Source organism: Paroedura picta, chromosome 3 (assembly GCF_049243985.1).
Source record: "Paroedura picta isolate Pp20150507F chromosome 3, Ppicta_v3.0, whole genome shotgun sequence".
NCBI classification, from domain to species: Eukaryota; Metazoa; Chordata; class Lepidosauria; order Squamata; family Gekkonidae; genus Paroedura; species Paroedura picta.
In genome coordinates, this window is record NC_135371.1 from 51,168,723 (window position 1) to 51,184,456 (window position 15,734).

Here is a 15,734-nt window from a genome sequence, read left to right on the forward strand (position 1 = left end):
GATCAGGGCAGCCTGCTCTGGATCAGAAATTGTCACGTGGAAGCAATCTTAGTATCAGAGGATGAGGTCCAATATATTCAGCTGCTCCTGCATCTCCAGCTTTTGTCCATTGAGTCCTTCACTCTAAGCAGAATGCTCACCTTTGGTCTTCTACTGCTCTGCTCTCAAATACACAGTTTGACATGCTGTATGAAATGGTCGCTTTTGCACAGGCTCAGAGGTTCAGATGACCCATTTGTCAAGAACTTCCATCACAACAAGCTGGGTAAATAACAACTATGCTGACAGTGATTTTGCAAATGTACCCTCTGGTCTAAAGGAAAACAGTTTAATACCAGTCTTCCCTCCTCAAGTTACCCCAGTGGTCCTTTGAGATAAGCCTCTAGACTCAGGTGTCCATGGACTACAATTACCATGAGCCTGTGCTGGCATGGTTCATGGTAATTGTACATGGAGAGCCACAGTTTGGCCACCCCTGCTCTAGATTGTTCTTCCTGTGCCAAATTTGAATGGTGAGGGGAAGCAGAGAGGCAATGTTGATGGCTGCTCCACTGCTGTAGATATCTTCCAAAGCAGAATCCTGACTCTGTTTTAGAGATGGTACAAGACTAATTTATTTGTTCAGGAGTTTCATGCCTGCACATGGTTATATCTTAGTTAAATGCACATATTTATACATTGTACATACGTTAATTTTTTAAAGAAATTGCAAGCTACTCAGAGCCTAAGGGACAGGGTGGGTTATAAATGTAACTAAACTTAACTACACTAAGAAATATGGGAACAGTTGTGACTATCAAGACAAATCTTACACATACCACTGCTGGGCAAAGAATGATACAGTGCTGCCTGTCTCTGCCAGCCTCTGTAGGCATTTCAGGAATGATTTAAGATTTGGTGATTTTTTTTCTATTTTGAACTATTGATGAGTGTTGCAGGGAAAATGGAATTGGAATTTGGTCCCCGATTTGGCTCTACATACCAGAGTTTTCTTGTTCATTTTGGTCACTGATTGGGTAGAAAGACCTAAGTGCCACTACGGATTATATAAACCCAGCCTTTTCTGTTAGGGGTGGATAAACATAAATGAAATACACTGACAGTCCTTTAATTGATATGTACCCTTTTCTAGTTGTCCTTGGTTTGACTTGGAAAATCTTTCTTGACCAGCCCTCTTGGGTTTCTGATGCCCGTGTATCCATTTCTTCCTGCAACACAATTAGCTGCACTGTTCTTAGCAGCCTTGCCAGTTGCTACACCCTTCACCACCCCCATTAGTCCCAGTCCAGCTGCTAGGTAGACTGACACCAATACTCAGGCAATCTGCTTAGTTCTACTGGAAGACTTCCTTGGTCTTGCAGTATTGAGTTCTGGAGCTCTCCTTGCCACACACACTTTTGATGGCCCTCATCCTGACCTCCCCTCTAGGGTACTGAGGCATTTGTTTTGCTTTGTGCCTCCAGGGTTGTGCCTTCAGTGGACTGATGACCGAGGCTGCAATTCCCGGCACTCAGGGGCTTGGGATCCAGTTACATTTGCTGGTATCATGCAGCCTCTGCAATCCACTATATTAAATTGACTATCTAAAAATAAAGGAGCAAGAAAACATAAAGCCAAAGAAAGCAAGCTATTTAAATTGGGGGGTGGCAGTGGAATTGCAAGTGAGATGAGAAAAGATATGTAGCTGCTCCAGGGAAAATGCTAATGTCTTGTATGGCATTTAAATGGATATTGTGGATTGATTGCCTTTTTTAGTTTGCGCCACTCATGTGATCAGCCTGAGTGTCTAGCTAATTTGCATGGGAATCTGGGAAAGGCAAATTGAGCTGTCAGTCTTGGGCTCTTTCTTCTGTTTAGGGTCAACATCTGCCGCACCTTGTTTTCAGTTCTGCCCAGTTGCTTGCACTGCTTTAATAGGCCTTGAAACAAATATGATGCCCTTGTGCAAAGCCTTTCTAGCAATCAGAATATAAACATTCAAGACTCCTGCTGGTAAGTAAGCATGGAATTGTTTGTTTGTTTGTTTTTTGTCTGTGTGGGAGGTGGTTTTATGTTTGTACAGTGGTTATGAAAAATCGCAGATAATTTTGCCTCAAACATACCATTGCTAAATGTCAGAATTCATATCTAGATGGTTATGCGTGCAGCTTGACATAGGGAGAGATAGAGCCTCTCACTCCACACATGTTCCCCACTTTCAAAGTGCTTTTGCAGGTGGGTTTTCCTGTGCGTTACAGGAAAATCAATTTCTACGGTGCACTGAAGGTGAATGATCCAATGTGTTTTGACTGAGCCGGGGTGTGTGGAGGAGGAGATGGAATGGACTATGGAGCAGCAATTGAGAACATTCTCTAGTTTTATGTGCTTTTGATTTTTTTTCTTGCAGAGTCCAAATTGTGTGATTGATTTGCCAATGTGAATCTTACTGATAATAAAAATTAAGATCATGATGGGTCATTTATTAGAAGACTTTTTCTGTCCTTGAGGCACAAGTTCTATCAAAGTTTCCATTAAGTAAACACCTTTTTTGAGAGGCTTGACTGTATGACTCCTGATTTTCCTATCTGGAGACATAATTGTTTTCACAAGGGATATTTTGATTAGCATTCACATTTCTAGCATCTGTTTATAGCAATGCAACTGTAAAAATTGACATTGGTTTGTCAATAACCATCTATCAGGTATTTACATTTACAACTCACCATTCTGGCAGTGCAGAATATCACTTGTGAACACACACTGAGCACTTCACAATCTCCTGATGTATTTTAGTCAGTCTTTTATCTACAGCTTATTATGAACTAAGGGACTGAACCTGCAACCTATAAAGAGGCAGGAACTAGTTTATCCAAGCTTGTGGAAAGTATTCCTCCCTTACTCACATATACTAAGCCCTCTGGAATTACAGGAAAGAGTTTCTACATCAGAAATAAAGCCTTGAGCCATGAGACATTTTTGAAACTGGAATAGTTATAGATTGGTGATTGATGAGATGTTTTTGAAGCTGGAGTTGTTATAGGTTGGTGTTATCTGCAGAAGAATTGCTGACATGTACACTAGAAAAGGATCACAAATAGCAGGGATGGGAAAAGACCGGCTATCTTTATTACAGAGAGCCACTGTCAGTCAGAATACAGTAGGGAACACTAGGCTAGGTAATCAGAGCCTGGCAGAGATTCAAATCACTTTTGGGGACAGAAAGTGAAACATGGATGGTGGATGGTTCCATCATCCCTATTAAGATCAGATTCATCCATGCTTTCTTCGTGTTTGGAACAAATCTGTGTATCAGCACTTTCCTTTGCTCCCATCACATTTGGCTTCAGGCTGAAAACAGTTCCCGTTGCAGAAGCTTTCATTTCCAGAGAACCTTGTGTTAGTCATTCTTCTTGATTTCAATTTCCTCATTGACATGATGCAGAATCCTAGCACAAACCCAATGTTAGGTTTTGCATATTATTAGGATAAAGATATCATTAGAAATGCAGGGAGTTTCCATGCGACTGAAACAGGTGATCAGGGTGGGGAAAGAACTATATTTGTCATTCATTCATTCATTCATTCATTCATTCATTCATTCATTCATTCAGTCATTTGATTTTTATCTCACCACTCCCAGATGGGATGGCTCATGGCTGCTCACAATATATAAAAATATAAAACCTATAAAATACAGTATAAAACAACACAGATGGTGATCACATAATCCCATATTAGGACCTTAGTCTCCAATCATTTGTTCCCAACTGTGGCAACAAGATGTAAATTGGGGGTGATCGTAGGATCCCTCCCAGGGGGTCTGGATCATACAAAGAATGGGAAAGGACCCACTCTTATCTTCCGGTATTCGGGCCAGCCCCAACCAAAAGCCTGGTGGAAGAGCTCCATCTTGCAGGCCCTGCGGAACCCAGGGCCCTCAGCTCTTCTGGGAGCTCATTCCACCAGGTAGGGACCAGGACTGAAAAGGCCCTGACCCTGGTTGATGCCAAGCATGTTTCCCAGGGGCCCGGGGCCCTCAACAGATTTATATCTGCAGAGCAAAGTGCCTTGATTATATTGCACAGAAAAGTGGCCTTTGCTATAATGGATTGTCTTGGTAATTAATACTAAAAACAGTTAGATCCGTTGCAGCCTGGTGCAGGCCATGGTACGGCCTGGCAATCTTTTCTGGCACAGCTGAAGAACTCTTTGCAAGTTACAAGTGATGGACCGAAAGGCAGTCTGTAAAGGAAGATGCATAATGACTACTGGTTGCGATAATTTTGAGGGATTAGAGTCAAGTTATTGAAAGACAGGTGCTTTAAAGACTGTAAGAGCTAAGTATACTCAGAAGCATCAGATCGAGAGTGATCATCTGCTTAATTCCATGAGTTTCCAGAATGCTGGAGTGGATGGATTTTAAGTTTCCCCAACAGGACAAATAGTGATTTCTTTCAGATTGAGAAAGTAGTGTGTGTAGAGAAAAACGTAATTACTTCTCCCTGTGCACCCTGGTCCCGACCTGGGTATAGTCTGCATGGGGCTTTTTACCCAGTCCCAGTTCGAATGAATCCCTCCCATCTACACTGAATTAGATTTGCATTTTAATTTTGGGCGCTTTAAATTTTCCCTCTGCAACAAGCATGATTGATTCATGGTGACCCTACCTTTCCCCCGCGATATCCTGGAGTGGATATAAGACTTAATATTTCAAAAACCACCATGAGTAAATGTGTAGCTTTCTGCTCTTTGAGAATTAACTTGCTGCCACAAGGCTGTAGCAAAGAAGTCTTCCCTGATTGGCCAGGGTGTCTTCCTGGTTCCCGGTTGCAAGGCTTCCCTTAAAGTGACTGCACTTCAGGAGCCCTAACTTCTCTCCGCAGATATTTGCCTCTTGGTTCCCCCCCTGCTGTCTCCAATCTCCCCCCTCCCCGTTCAAGAAAAGAAAGAGGCTCCTGCTGCGCTTGGCTCCCCCTCCCTTCTGTGGTTCCCCAATTTAGTGCAGAACTTTATGTTTCATTTAGGGGTAGTGAAAGACCGAGTTCAAATCGATCTGAATTCAGCAGGATCCACACCGGAATAAAAGTAAGCGCAGAATCAGCCTTGAATGGGGCCCAACATGCCAGGACTAAGACAGAGGCAAGGGCTGAGTAATGTGTGGTTTTCTTTGAAATGTTGTAGTAGATAATTAAGATGAGAATTATTGCAGAGGGCAACAGCATGAAGAGGCTTCACTGTGGGCTTGCTGGTTGCCCTTCGTGGGTAACAAGTGAATCCCTGGTCAGACCTGCCAGGCCTCATGATGGGAGGAGAGAGAAGAATTGGCAGTGTTGATGTGTTTTTTGAAATGTGCAAATTGTGTGATAAAACACAATGACAGAGGTCATAATCCAGTGAAGAGAGACATGCCCTAAAGCCAATGAATTTGTTTACCTAACTCTGCATTGGATTTTTAAAATTGTATTTACCTCCTTTATAACCTGCCTTTCTGTCCAGTGGAGACTCAAAAGCATTTTACATAATTCTCCTTTATTTTTACCCTCAAAACTATAACCCTGTGATGTAAATTAGCCTGGGATTTTGTCACTTAGTACCAAGTCAGCCAGCAAGCTTTAACGGTGTGAGGGCCAATGTGGTGTAGCAGTTAAGAGAGGCAGCCTCTGATTGGGAGGACCGTGTTTGAGTCCCTACTCCTCCCCATGAAGCCTGCTAGGGGACCTTGAGCCAGTGACAGTTCTCTCAGAACCCTCTCAACCCCACCTACCTCACAAGGTGCGTCTTGTGAGGAGAGGAAGAGAAGGTGATGGTGAGCTGCTTTGAGACTCCTTGGGGTAGAGGAAAGTGGGGTATAACAAGCAGCCTTCTTCTTTAAACCTGGATCTCCCGCTCTAACTACTACCTCACGCTGGATCTCAACAGTCTCAGGATGTATGTTGTTCTGAGTGCTGGCTGCATAGTAAACATGACAGTTATGAAAAGAAACTTAAATACTATCTCAGCTTTAATGTTTTAATGAACAGTTCTTTGGATCTTATAGTTCCTTTATCAATACTATGGTAGTAAAGTCACTTCAAACATATTTTTCATTCCATCAGTTAGAACTTAACTGAAATAACTGGGCACAAAGTATTATTTAATGAAGATTTGTTTCAGATTTTCAGTGTGTTTAATACCCTTCTGTGACCATTCTGAGGAATTGGGGATCTGTATATTGCTCTGGAGAGCCTCTTGTGGCGCAGAGTGGTAAGGCAGCGATATGCTGTCTGAAGCTGTCTGCCCATGAGGTTGGGAGTTCAATCCCAGCAGCCGGCTCAAGGTTGACTCAGCCTTCCATCCTTCCGAGGTCGGTAAAATGAGTACCCAGCTTGCTGGGGGGTAAACGGTGATGACTGGGGAAGGCACTGGCAAACCACCCCGTATTGAGTCTGCCATGAAAACGCTAGAGGGCGTCACCCCAAGGGTCAGACATGACCCGGTGCTTGCACAGGGGATACCTTTACCTTTACCTTTATATTGCTCTGGGGATTGCAGAAATTGGACTCTGGTGCTTACTTTGATCAGCAGTATTTCTGTATAAAGCAATGTCAACTTTTTCTTTTACTCTACATTAGTATCTGGAATCTGGATCTTAAATGTCTGAAATGGTAGCAGGTCTGTCAAACTTCTCCTTACATTTTAAGTGGAAATTCAGCAGGTAAACCTTTTGCTGACAAAGGGAAACATTCACTTGCCAAATTTATGCTTGTTACAAGCTGTAAAACAGACAGAATTGCCCAGCCTATTCCACTATGAGTCCGCAGTATCTTTGGAATGCTGGATTACAGCAGTATTTTGGTCATGGCTTTGACCATTTATGCACTGAGACCTTCACTGCCCCAGCACCCATGCAGGAGCACAAATTGGGGGCGGATGAGGTGCACCAGGCCAAATGCTCCCCCGTGTGGGTGCAGGAAGAGGTAGGGCAACCTGCCAGAGCTGAAACTCCAGCCTGCAACCTGGCATGAAACCTCCAGTGCGTAAACGATGATAGTGCAGTATATCCCATCTTAAGCATTTATTGGCCAATCAGTTCACTATGCCTATACATCATTTTGCATAACAATGTCACTTAAAAAATGCATGCCTGCACTCTAGTACATATGCTTGTAACATGTCAGAATGGAAGTAACTGCTGTGGGTCATCTCTTGGAGGTATAATAGCACTTGCATTGTGGTTTTATATCTCTTTAAAGGAGGAAGGGTCGGGCAGTGCAACCTCTCTTTTCACCAGGTACACCATTAATCCAGAGGGGGCAACAGAGCTAGAAAGGTGCTCAGATTTTTCTGTATCCTTCATCTCATCTGTCTTGTCGCTGTCTCCTTGTTTACCCAGAATACTAATCTCAGGGACTTCCTAGGTTCCAGCTTCTTTCTTTTCCTGACTTTATGCTTTCTCTGTCTCTCACTTCCTTGACAGTTATGTACCTCTCTAGAATCATTATGATTCTTTCCATTTTCAGTATGGATTACTCTAACAATAACAATTATCCATTCATTTTCTAAAGGACAAACTTTGCGTGGACATTCCCCCCTCCCCCCCAAAAAGCAGTGTCACCTTTCACCTTCCCTTAAACATCTGCAAGGATTTCCATCCATAGTGCATTCATGAGCAGCCATGCTGATTTGTCCTATAATCTAGATTCTCTTATGACCTAAATAGCCTCACTTAACCTAAATATGAATCCTAGTTACAGCTCTCTCTTGTAGTCATTTTTAGGTGAGGTCAACTCCCATTCGAGTCAGCTCGGGTAGGTTAGGAATTCCTTGGGTGTATCATGCTCTTCATTTAGCTGGGGGCACGTGAGAAAAAAATTATAGGTTAGTGGAGGAGTTCAAAAGGGGGGGGGGAAACGCAACATAATTGGATCAGCTCATTACGATCAGTAGCACTGAAACCAGCTGAACAGCATTCTGGGAACTTGGGCTACTCTCCAAATTCCATCAGAGAAGAAAGAGGACGGGCGGCGAGGACTGAAACACACATTCCATGCGAAGCTTTGCTTTTGAAATGATAGAGACTATTTTTATGTTTAAATGAGGAGACAGATGATGAGTTACTACTGCATGTGGAGAAGGCAAAATACAACCTGGCTACATCTTGCTTCAGTCAGCATAAAGTGTGGCTTTTGGGAAAGCGGCTGGAAAACTGGGAAATGGTACATTATGAGGTGGATCCAGACTACTTGTAGTGGCAAGGCTTTTGCAGCTGCCAATGGTTTTATGGAATGTGCGCATTTGCGGTTTACTTTGAAAATTAGGGTACGTGCTAGTTAAGGATGTGAAAACTGCCTCTTACGCAGCAGACAATCTATGATGAATAAAAGCTGCACAGGAATGTGATAAGGTTGTTATAGTTTAGAGTTACCATATTCCAGACTTCTCAGTCTGGAGTATAGGCTGCACATTCATTTTCAGTTCTGTATACTCTGGGTACTTTCCAACAAACAGAATAAAAGACAAACCAACTTAAAGAGCAATTGAGATACAACCCCCACCCCAGAGACAGTTCTGCTCCCTTGATCATGCATGTAGACTTTTTCCTGACATGGAGTGGAGCTGCCAACCCTGGATTGGAAGATTCCTGGAGATTTGGAAGTAGAGTTTGGAGAGGAACCGCAGCAGAAAACAATGCCATAGAGTCCACCCTCCAAAACAGGGAACTGATCTCTGTAGCCTGGACGTCAATGGTAGTTCCAGAAGGATCTGCTGGAGGTTGGCAACAATAGGACAAAGTGTTAGGATAAGCTTCATGTGCTGCATTACAGTCACAGGAGCTGGGATGGAGTTAGTCAGCTTATTGAAAATGCTTCAGTGAACTGGATTTTAACCTGCAAACAGGGTGAATTAGCACCATAGGCTGCAAAGGGTCCCACATTCATAAATTCTTTTTCTCTACAACTGTTGTTAAAAAGTGATTATGGAATGGAGCTTTTTGCAAATCACCACTTTATCTTACATTGTCCCAGCTTCCCACAATGCAGGGTTGCCAATGCCAGCTAATCAGAAATAACACAGCCAGGAATGCTTTCGTGTCCTTAAGGAAAGTTTCAGCAGCAAAGAAAAAAGTGAAGCTTTTCACACTAGGGAGCGAAACAGTAAAATTTGCTCTTCTTACTAAAGGAACAGTTACAAAGTAGGGTTGCCAGTAGCATTGGGCATGGCAATTTGTTCTGTTTCTTTTGTTCAAGTTAATTTTTAAAATGCTGTTTCGTTATTGCACTGTTTCATACAGTTTTGTTTCATTATTGTTTCTGTCATTATTGTTATTCCATTTTCATAATTCTATTATATAATTTCCCATTGGTTTCAACAAACATTTTTCTTGGCTCTCTGCTTTCATGGTACTCCATCCAAACCGGACAAACTCAGAAGGGTTCAAATAATGGAATTTTAACATTAAAGTCTGTGAGAAAACTGGTAGGAAAGATTCCAGACAGCAACACAGAGAGCACCCCAGGCACTTAGCTTGAAGAACAGTAGTATGAGGAAATAGCAGACTGACCCTTCTCAAGGGTTAGTGAACAAAGTCCACAAGATTCATCTTCTTACATGGACTTACAAACTTTTCTGGAGAAAGTGGCTTGGTGGGTACATCTGCAGTTATTTCATCTGTAGGATAATATTCCAACTCAACAAACTCCATGTTTATATTCACATCCACAAGTTTATATTCTCTGTCTGAGCAAGTTTTATGCTCTCTTGGTTGTCTTCCAAGACTTTGAGTTCCTCAGTCTTGAAGTCTTGCAGTCTCCATTTCAGTTGTCTGCATGCTTCTGCTGCAGATAAATACTCAGATTCAGGTGAGGACACAGCTACAGTTTCTTACTTCCTGCTGTTCCAGTTGACTGCTCTGCCACCATAGAATAATAAATGTCTGTCTGTCTGTAGTATCTCCTGCCCAGTCTGCATCCATGTATCCCACTAGTCTGGGATTGTCACTTGTTGGTAACTTTAGTTTCAGCTGTGCTGGTACTTTGCAGGTCTTTTGGCTGCATTCTGGTCCCTTTTGCTTGGCTATTCTGTTTTTCTGTATAACATGCTCACAGCTGCTGTGATATCTGGGTGCTTATGTACAATGATCTTCCAATTGCTTCTCTGTATTGCTTATTATCAGGTGGAAATTCAATACTTCCTTGCTGGTCCAGGTAGTTTTCAGAGGAGTGCTTGCTGCCTTAGCGCCTTTCATATTCACAGAGTCCAGAAATTCTAGAATTGCTGCTTCTGACTGAGCATATAATGTCCCTCTTCCTCTTGTTCTGCTTGTATTCCAACATAGTAGTCAGTATTTCCTGAATCTTTCATTTCTTAATTCAGAAGTTAAACTATTTCATCACAATCCTCCTTCATAGCATCAGGTCATCCACGTAAGTCAGAATGTAAGTCTATTTGTTGTCGCTGATCTTGTATAGACATGGTTCTGTCTTGTCTTGCTCAAATCCTTCCTTAGTTAGCTTTTGATGAAGGTAAAAATATGGCCAGAGGCCCTCGGCATAAGCAGGCAATAACAAAGGAACAAAGATGGTGGCCTTCTATGGTGCACAGCATGGTCCCTTGATAGGCTCACAGAGAACAGTTATCTAATTCAGAGAGAATGAATGAAAAGTCATCTTGAAATGCTGTTTGTGCACTCTGCAATTTTCCTTTTTCTCTGAATCCCCCCCCCCCTTGGAGTAATGGAGCATACCAGTGAGAAAAAGCCATGTGGTGGCACTGAAATTTACCTTTGTGTCTATGTTATGCATTGAGTTTAACAAGAATCTCCATATCAGTCAGTTTCACACTAGATATGTTTTAGGGATTCTCAACAGAAGGTTAGTGATGGGTCCTCAGTGGTTTCTTACGGTGGCAGTGGTTTTGATTGCTTATGTTTTCTATCATCTCATTTTTTAAAAGTGGGACAAGTCTTGCATTAGTCTTTTCACTAGTCTTGGGTCATAGATGGTAAAAATCCTGCTGTGCTACTTTCATGACCTGTGCCTCTATAGAGAGGGAAGCATTGAGGATCACACCCAGGTTCCTGGCGAAGTGAGCCACTGATAGCTGCACTTCATCCAGGTTGGGCAATCACGCTTCCTCGCTTGGACCCTTCCTGCACAGCCACAGGACCTCTGTCTTTGAAGGGTTGACCTTCAAGTGACTCTGAGCCATCTCGTCACCACATCCAGACATCTGGGTGAGGCTTCAGGGGGAGAATCAGGGCAGCCATCCATCAGGAGGAAGAGCTCGGTGTCATCTGCATATTGATGACATCCCAACCCAAGCATCCTCACCAGCTGAGCAAGAGGGTGCATAAAGATGTTAAATAGGATTGGAGAAAGGATTGCTCCCTGTGGGGACACCACATGTGAACAGGTGGCAGCTTCATTGTCTCTCCTGTTGCTACCCTCTGTCTGCAACCCTGCGCATTTTAAAGATGCATTTAACAAAACCAGTTTCTCCTTTTTGAAAATGAAAGGGGATCTTAATGAAACGCAATTAGTTTCTCCCCACAGCCCTTTCGCTTTTTGGATGTGCAGCTAGCAATATGTGCCCTTGCCCATGCTATGCAAAGGATTTGACCTGGGAGCAGCAGCAGCACCACCTGTAGACTTGGGTCTGTGGCACACACTGGGTAGCTGATGCAGGAACTGTGGGCTATACTTGCTGTGAGTCTCTAGCTCTCTCAGTCTCCATTTTGTGGGTTGCACATCCTTTTGTGCATTCTCTCTGGCGGCAGTGCTTTGCTTTGCAGCTGCTGCCCCAGCTCAGTGGGGAGGGAACATGGCAACAGGTAGAAGTGAACCTGGGTTCCAGATGAGGAGCAGGAGCAGTGGCCCCGGCAGCAGCACCAGCAGGACAGGTACCTGGAGGGGAGACTTCCCCACCGTTGCTGTCATGGAATGTTTTTATACATGACATCAGAAGTGAGACTATTAGATTAAAAAAAAAAGGAAGGAGATGACATTATCTCCAAAATTTTCCCTCGTGGCTATGAGTAGAAACTGTGACTTTGTTTTCTAATTAGAGGGAATGATTTATATGGACCAAACTAGACTTTATATTATAAACAACATGCAAATCAAATGACTGTAACAACCACGTCAGGCAGTTTGAAATTCCGTACAATGTGGATCTGTATATGTTATTCAAAGTATGTGCCTCTGCCCATTTTAGTAGGTGCAGGGTTTTGAACATTTTTGAAAACTATAAAGTGAATGAATGAATTAATGAGGAGTTGTAAGTAAAGTAGATGGGATCCCCCCCCCCCCAATTACCAGAGCCATTGATCGTAACTAATAGTAAATGAAAAGATTATGGGAGTTACCACGGGGTTTGTAGGGTTACCAATGCTAGGTTGGGAAATTTCTACAGATTTGAAGGTGGAGCCAAAGGAAGGCAGGGTTTGGGGAGAGGAGGGATTTCAGCAAGGTATAAGTTCATAGAGGCCAGAATCAAACCATTTTCTACAGGGAAACTGATTCCATTAGTAGGGAAATCAGTTGTAATTCCAGAAAATCATCAGGCCCCATTTGAAGTTCAGCAGACTTCTGACTTAGATACAAAATAGATATGATAATTGTTTGAGATGGGAACCAGCATGGTATTTAATCTCCTTCCGAAGTCGTGATTAGTCATACATAGATTGAAGTTACTAAATTTGTTTACCGTTGTTTTCACATGCAGATTTGATCGGTCTAATGTTGTTGTATGCATGTAATTGTTTTCAAACAAGTTATAGAATAAGCTTTTGTATATGTGTTTCTGATGAAATAGTGAGATTACCTGTGTAAACTGCATTCGTTACAAGCCGTACTGAGATAATTCTCTTTGGAGTATGTTTTATATAAATACTGAAAGTTGTCTTGCATTGGTGCTTGGTCAGATCTGTTGGGGCCCACCACTACAACAAATGGAATATATGCTTTGCTTTGACTAAAAACTGAATTACAAAGGCTTTGAATATTTTAGGAGAAGACTTGGAGCCTTTATTAAAACTCCAACTGTATTTCTATAAAACAACACACAACTTTCTGTTTATGTATGTCAGGTTGTATGGATTCAAAGCATACTGTATGTAAGAACTGCTGTTCATGACAATGACTGTTGTTTCTGGCTATCATAAGTCACTGTTCATAGCAAGCATGTATAGTAGGGTTGCCATATATAGTCAAGTGGCAACTGAGATCTCCCACTATTACAATTGATCTCCAGTTGAACAAGAACAGTTCCCTTGGAGAAAATGGCTGCTTTGAGAGGGCGAACTCTATGACATTCTACCCTATTGAGGTTCCTCCCCTCCCCAGACCCACCTTCCCAGGCTCTATCACCAAAATCTCCAAGTGTTCCCAAACCAGAGATGGCAATCCTGATGTATAGTATGAATCAATTTTTAAAAATTCTGAAGTAAGATCCACTAGCAATCAAAACTTTTCTGCTATTTACTCACTTCCCAGTATAAAATGCAGGAATTTCATATCAGTTAACATTGAATAAGTTTGTATTTTGTAATGTTTAGTATTTGTTAATACATTACTGAACCACAGGCTGTGTTTTATGGCCATTTCCCACATTATGCAAAGGCAAATCCAAATCTATTCTTGAGATCCCCAGTCTCCTTTCTCTACTTACCCTGTTCCACTTCCTTCCTCCCGAGTCCTGATGTATCAGTGGAAGAATTGTGAGTTGCTTTTGGGTCCTGACCCACAGTTTTGAGAATCACTGATATAAGTTAAGTCAGTGTGATTGTGACCTCATGCTTTCAATTTTCTATAAACAGATCACGGCAACACAAGGTTTGTGCCAGTACTCTCCAGTACATTGATTATTGGTGCTGAGATAACATGTTGTGATCCATAACTCATTGGAAAGTCCTTGTCTAACTTGTTTGTTTTCCAGCCATAATTCCCCATCTATAAAAATGGGAACAGCAGATATTGTTGTGAGAATGAATGAAATAAGAACCAGGATGTATTTAAAATGCTTAATAAAATATGAGGTTTTGTTGGAGAATTGCTCTGCAACATCCTTTGTCTTTTTGACATAGTAAAACTTTCTGCGTGTCTAGACCATTCAGAGAAAGGTGCTAAGTAGGATTCATAAAGTTCTTCACATACTTTTTTGAAATGGACATGGATTATGCAGAGGCAACACTTAGGGCCATTTCGCACAGAGCTCAAAGTGGTTATTTGGTTGCGGTTTGCGAAATCGCTACTTCAACTAGCGAAATGTAACTAGCTGTGCCCGTAACGCACAGCTGCGGTTTTTGCGGAATTTAGCACTTTCACTTCTCGTCACTTTCGTAACCCACAGGCTTCCGGTCTCCGTCTTATCGCTACAGAGGAGGTCCCTTTTTAGCGCTTCTGGCCTCCCGTGCCCGTCAATCAAACTGCAGGCACACCTTTGACCTCGACCCTAAAGCCGAAATTGGTGGGGTTCCCGTTTTTTTTTTTAAAAACCCAGGAAACCCCGTAGCAACGCATCATCGTTAAATCATTGGCGCCGTTGGAAAGGGTTTTCTATTGTTTTCTATGAACCAGAGGTTGATGCATTGATATCTTTGATAGGTTAATCCCCGCCCACAGTACACGCCCACAGGTTACCTGCTTATATGCACCTAGGCAGACACGTGGTCGGCCTCACTCTTTGTTTGCGTAGCCTACTGCCCGCAGCACAGGTTAACGTTGCAATGGAGAGGATTATTTATCAATTGTTGGCTCAGATGCTTGCGGTAGTCCAGCGTATCCATACCACCGTGCGGCATAGGAGGGCTGCTATCGAGGACTACCGAGAACGTATTGCCGGAACGATGACCACCAGTAGAAGACGTTCTCTACGGGCAACCATGGCGGCAAAGAAGCACTGGCAAGCTCTGGCAGAGGTCCGGTTCCCCAGACAGTTCTGGGTGGACGAAAGATCCTCTGACTGGTGGGAAAATTTTGTGTGGTCTCGCTGGGATGATGACCACTGGATTGCCAACTTTAGAATGTCCAGGGGAACATTTTTTGAACTCGTGGAGGCTCTACGTGGCCGCATGGAAAGGCAAGTCACTGGCATGCGGCGCCCCGTGCCAGTGGAAAAAAGGGTGGCAGCCGCATTGTGGTACTTGGCCACCCCTCAGTACTTCCGGACAGTAGCCCAGCAATTCGGACTCGGAGTATTCCCGCATTGTTTTGCGGCCGTCGATGGAAGCCACATCCCTATCCGTGCACCCGGGGGAAGCATAAAGGAGTACGGGAACAGGAAGGACTTTTGTTCTGTTCTCCTGCAAGGAACTGTGGACTTCTCCGGACGGTTTATCGATGCCGAGGTGGGGTGGAGTGGCAGGAGGCATGATGCCCTTGTTTTCAGGGAATCTAACCTCAGGAAAGCCATGGACGAAGGGGTCTTTGTTCCAGGAAACCCCACCGCCACCATTGAGGGCGTGCGTGTGCCGGCGTTGGTGCTCGGGGACGGAGCCTACCCATTACGCCGCTGGCTCATGACTCCCTATAAGCGGCCAAGGACAGACGTGCAGAGCCACTACAACCTCAGTCACTCCCGGGCAAGGAATGTAGTGGAGCGTGCCTTTGGACGTTTGAAGTCACGGTTCCGTTGCTTGATGTCTCGACTCCATGTGCACATAGACAACGTGACTCCGCTGATCATCGCATGTGTCATTTTGCACAACATCTGCGAGGACAAGGGACATAACATCCCCTTCCCTGTGGATGAACCTGCTCCTGTAGTCCTTGAGGACA

General features: G+C 43.3%; 1 protein-coding gene across 1 annotated transcript in view; it reads left to right on the forward strand.

Moving 5' to 3' along the window:
* Positions 1-1,849: 1,849 nt before the first annotated feature.
* Positions 1,850-15,734, forward strand: part of RAF1 (Raf-1 proto-oncogene, serine/threonine kinase) — a 114,343-nt gene continuing 100,458 nt past the window's right edge. Inside the window, exon 1 of the mRNA XM_077325651.1 lies at positions 1,850-1,992. The gene's annotated coding sequence lies outside the window, so the exon portion shown is untranslated. The remainder of the gene's footprint in view (positions 1,993-15,734) is intronic.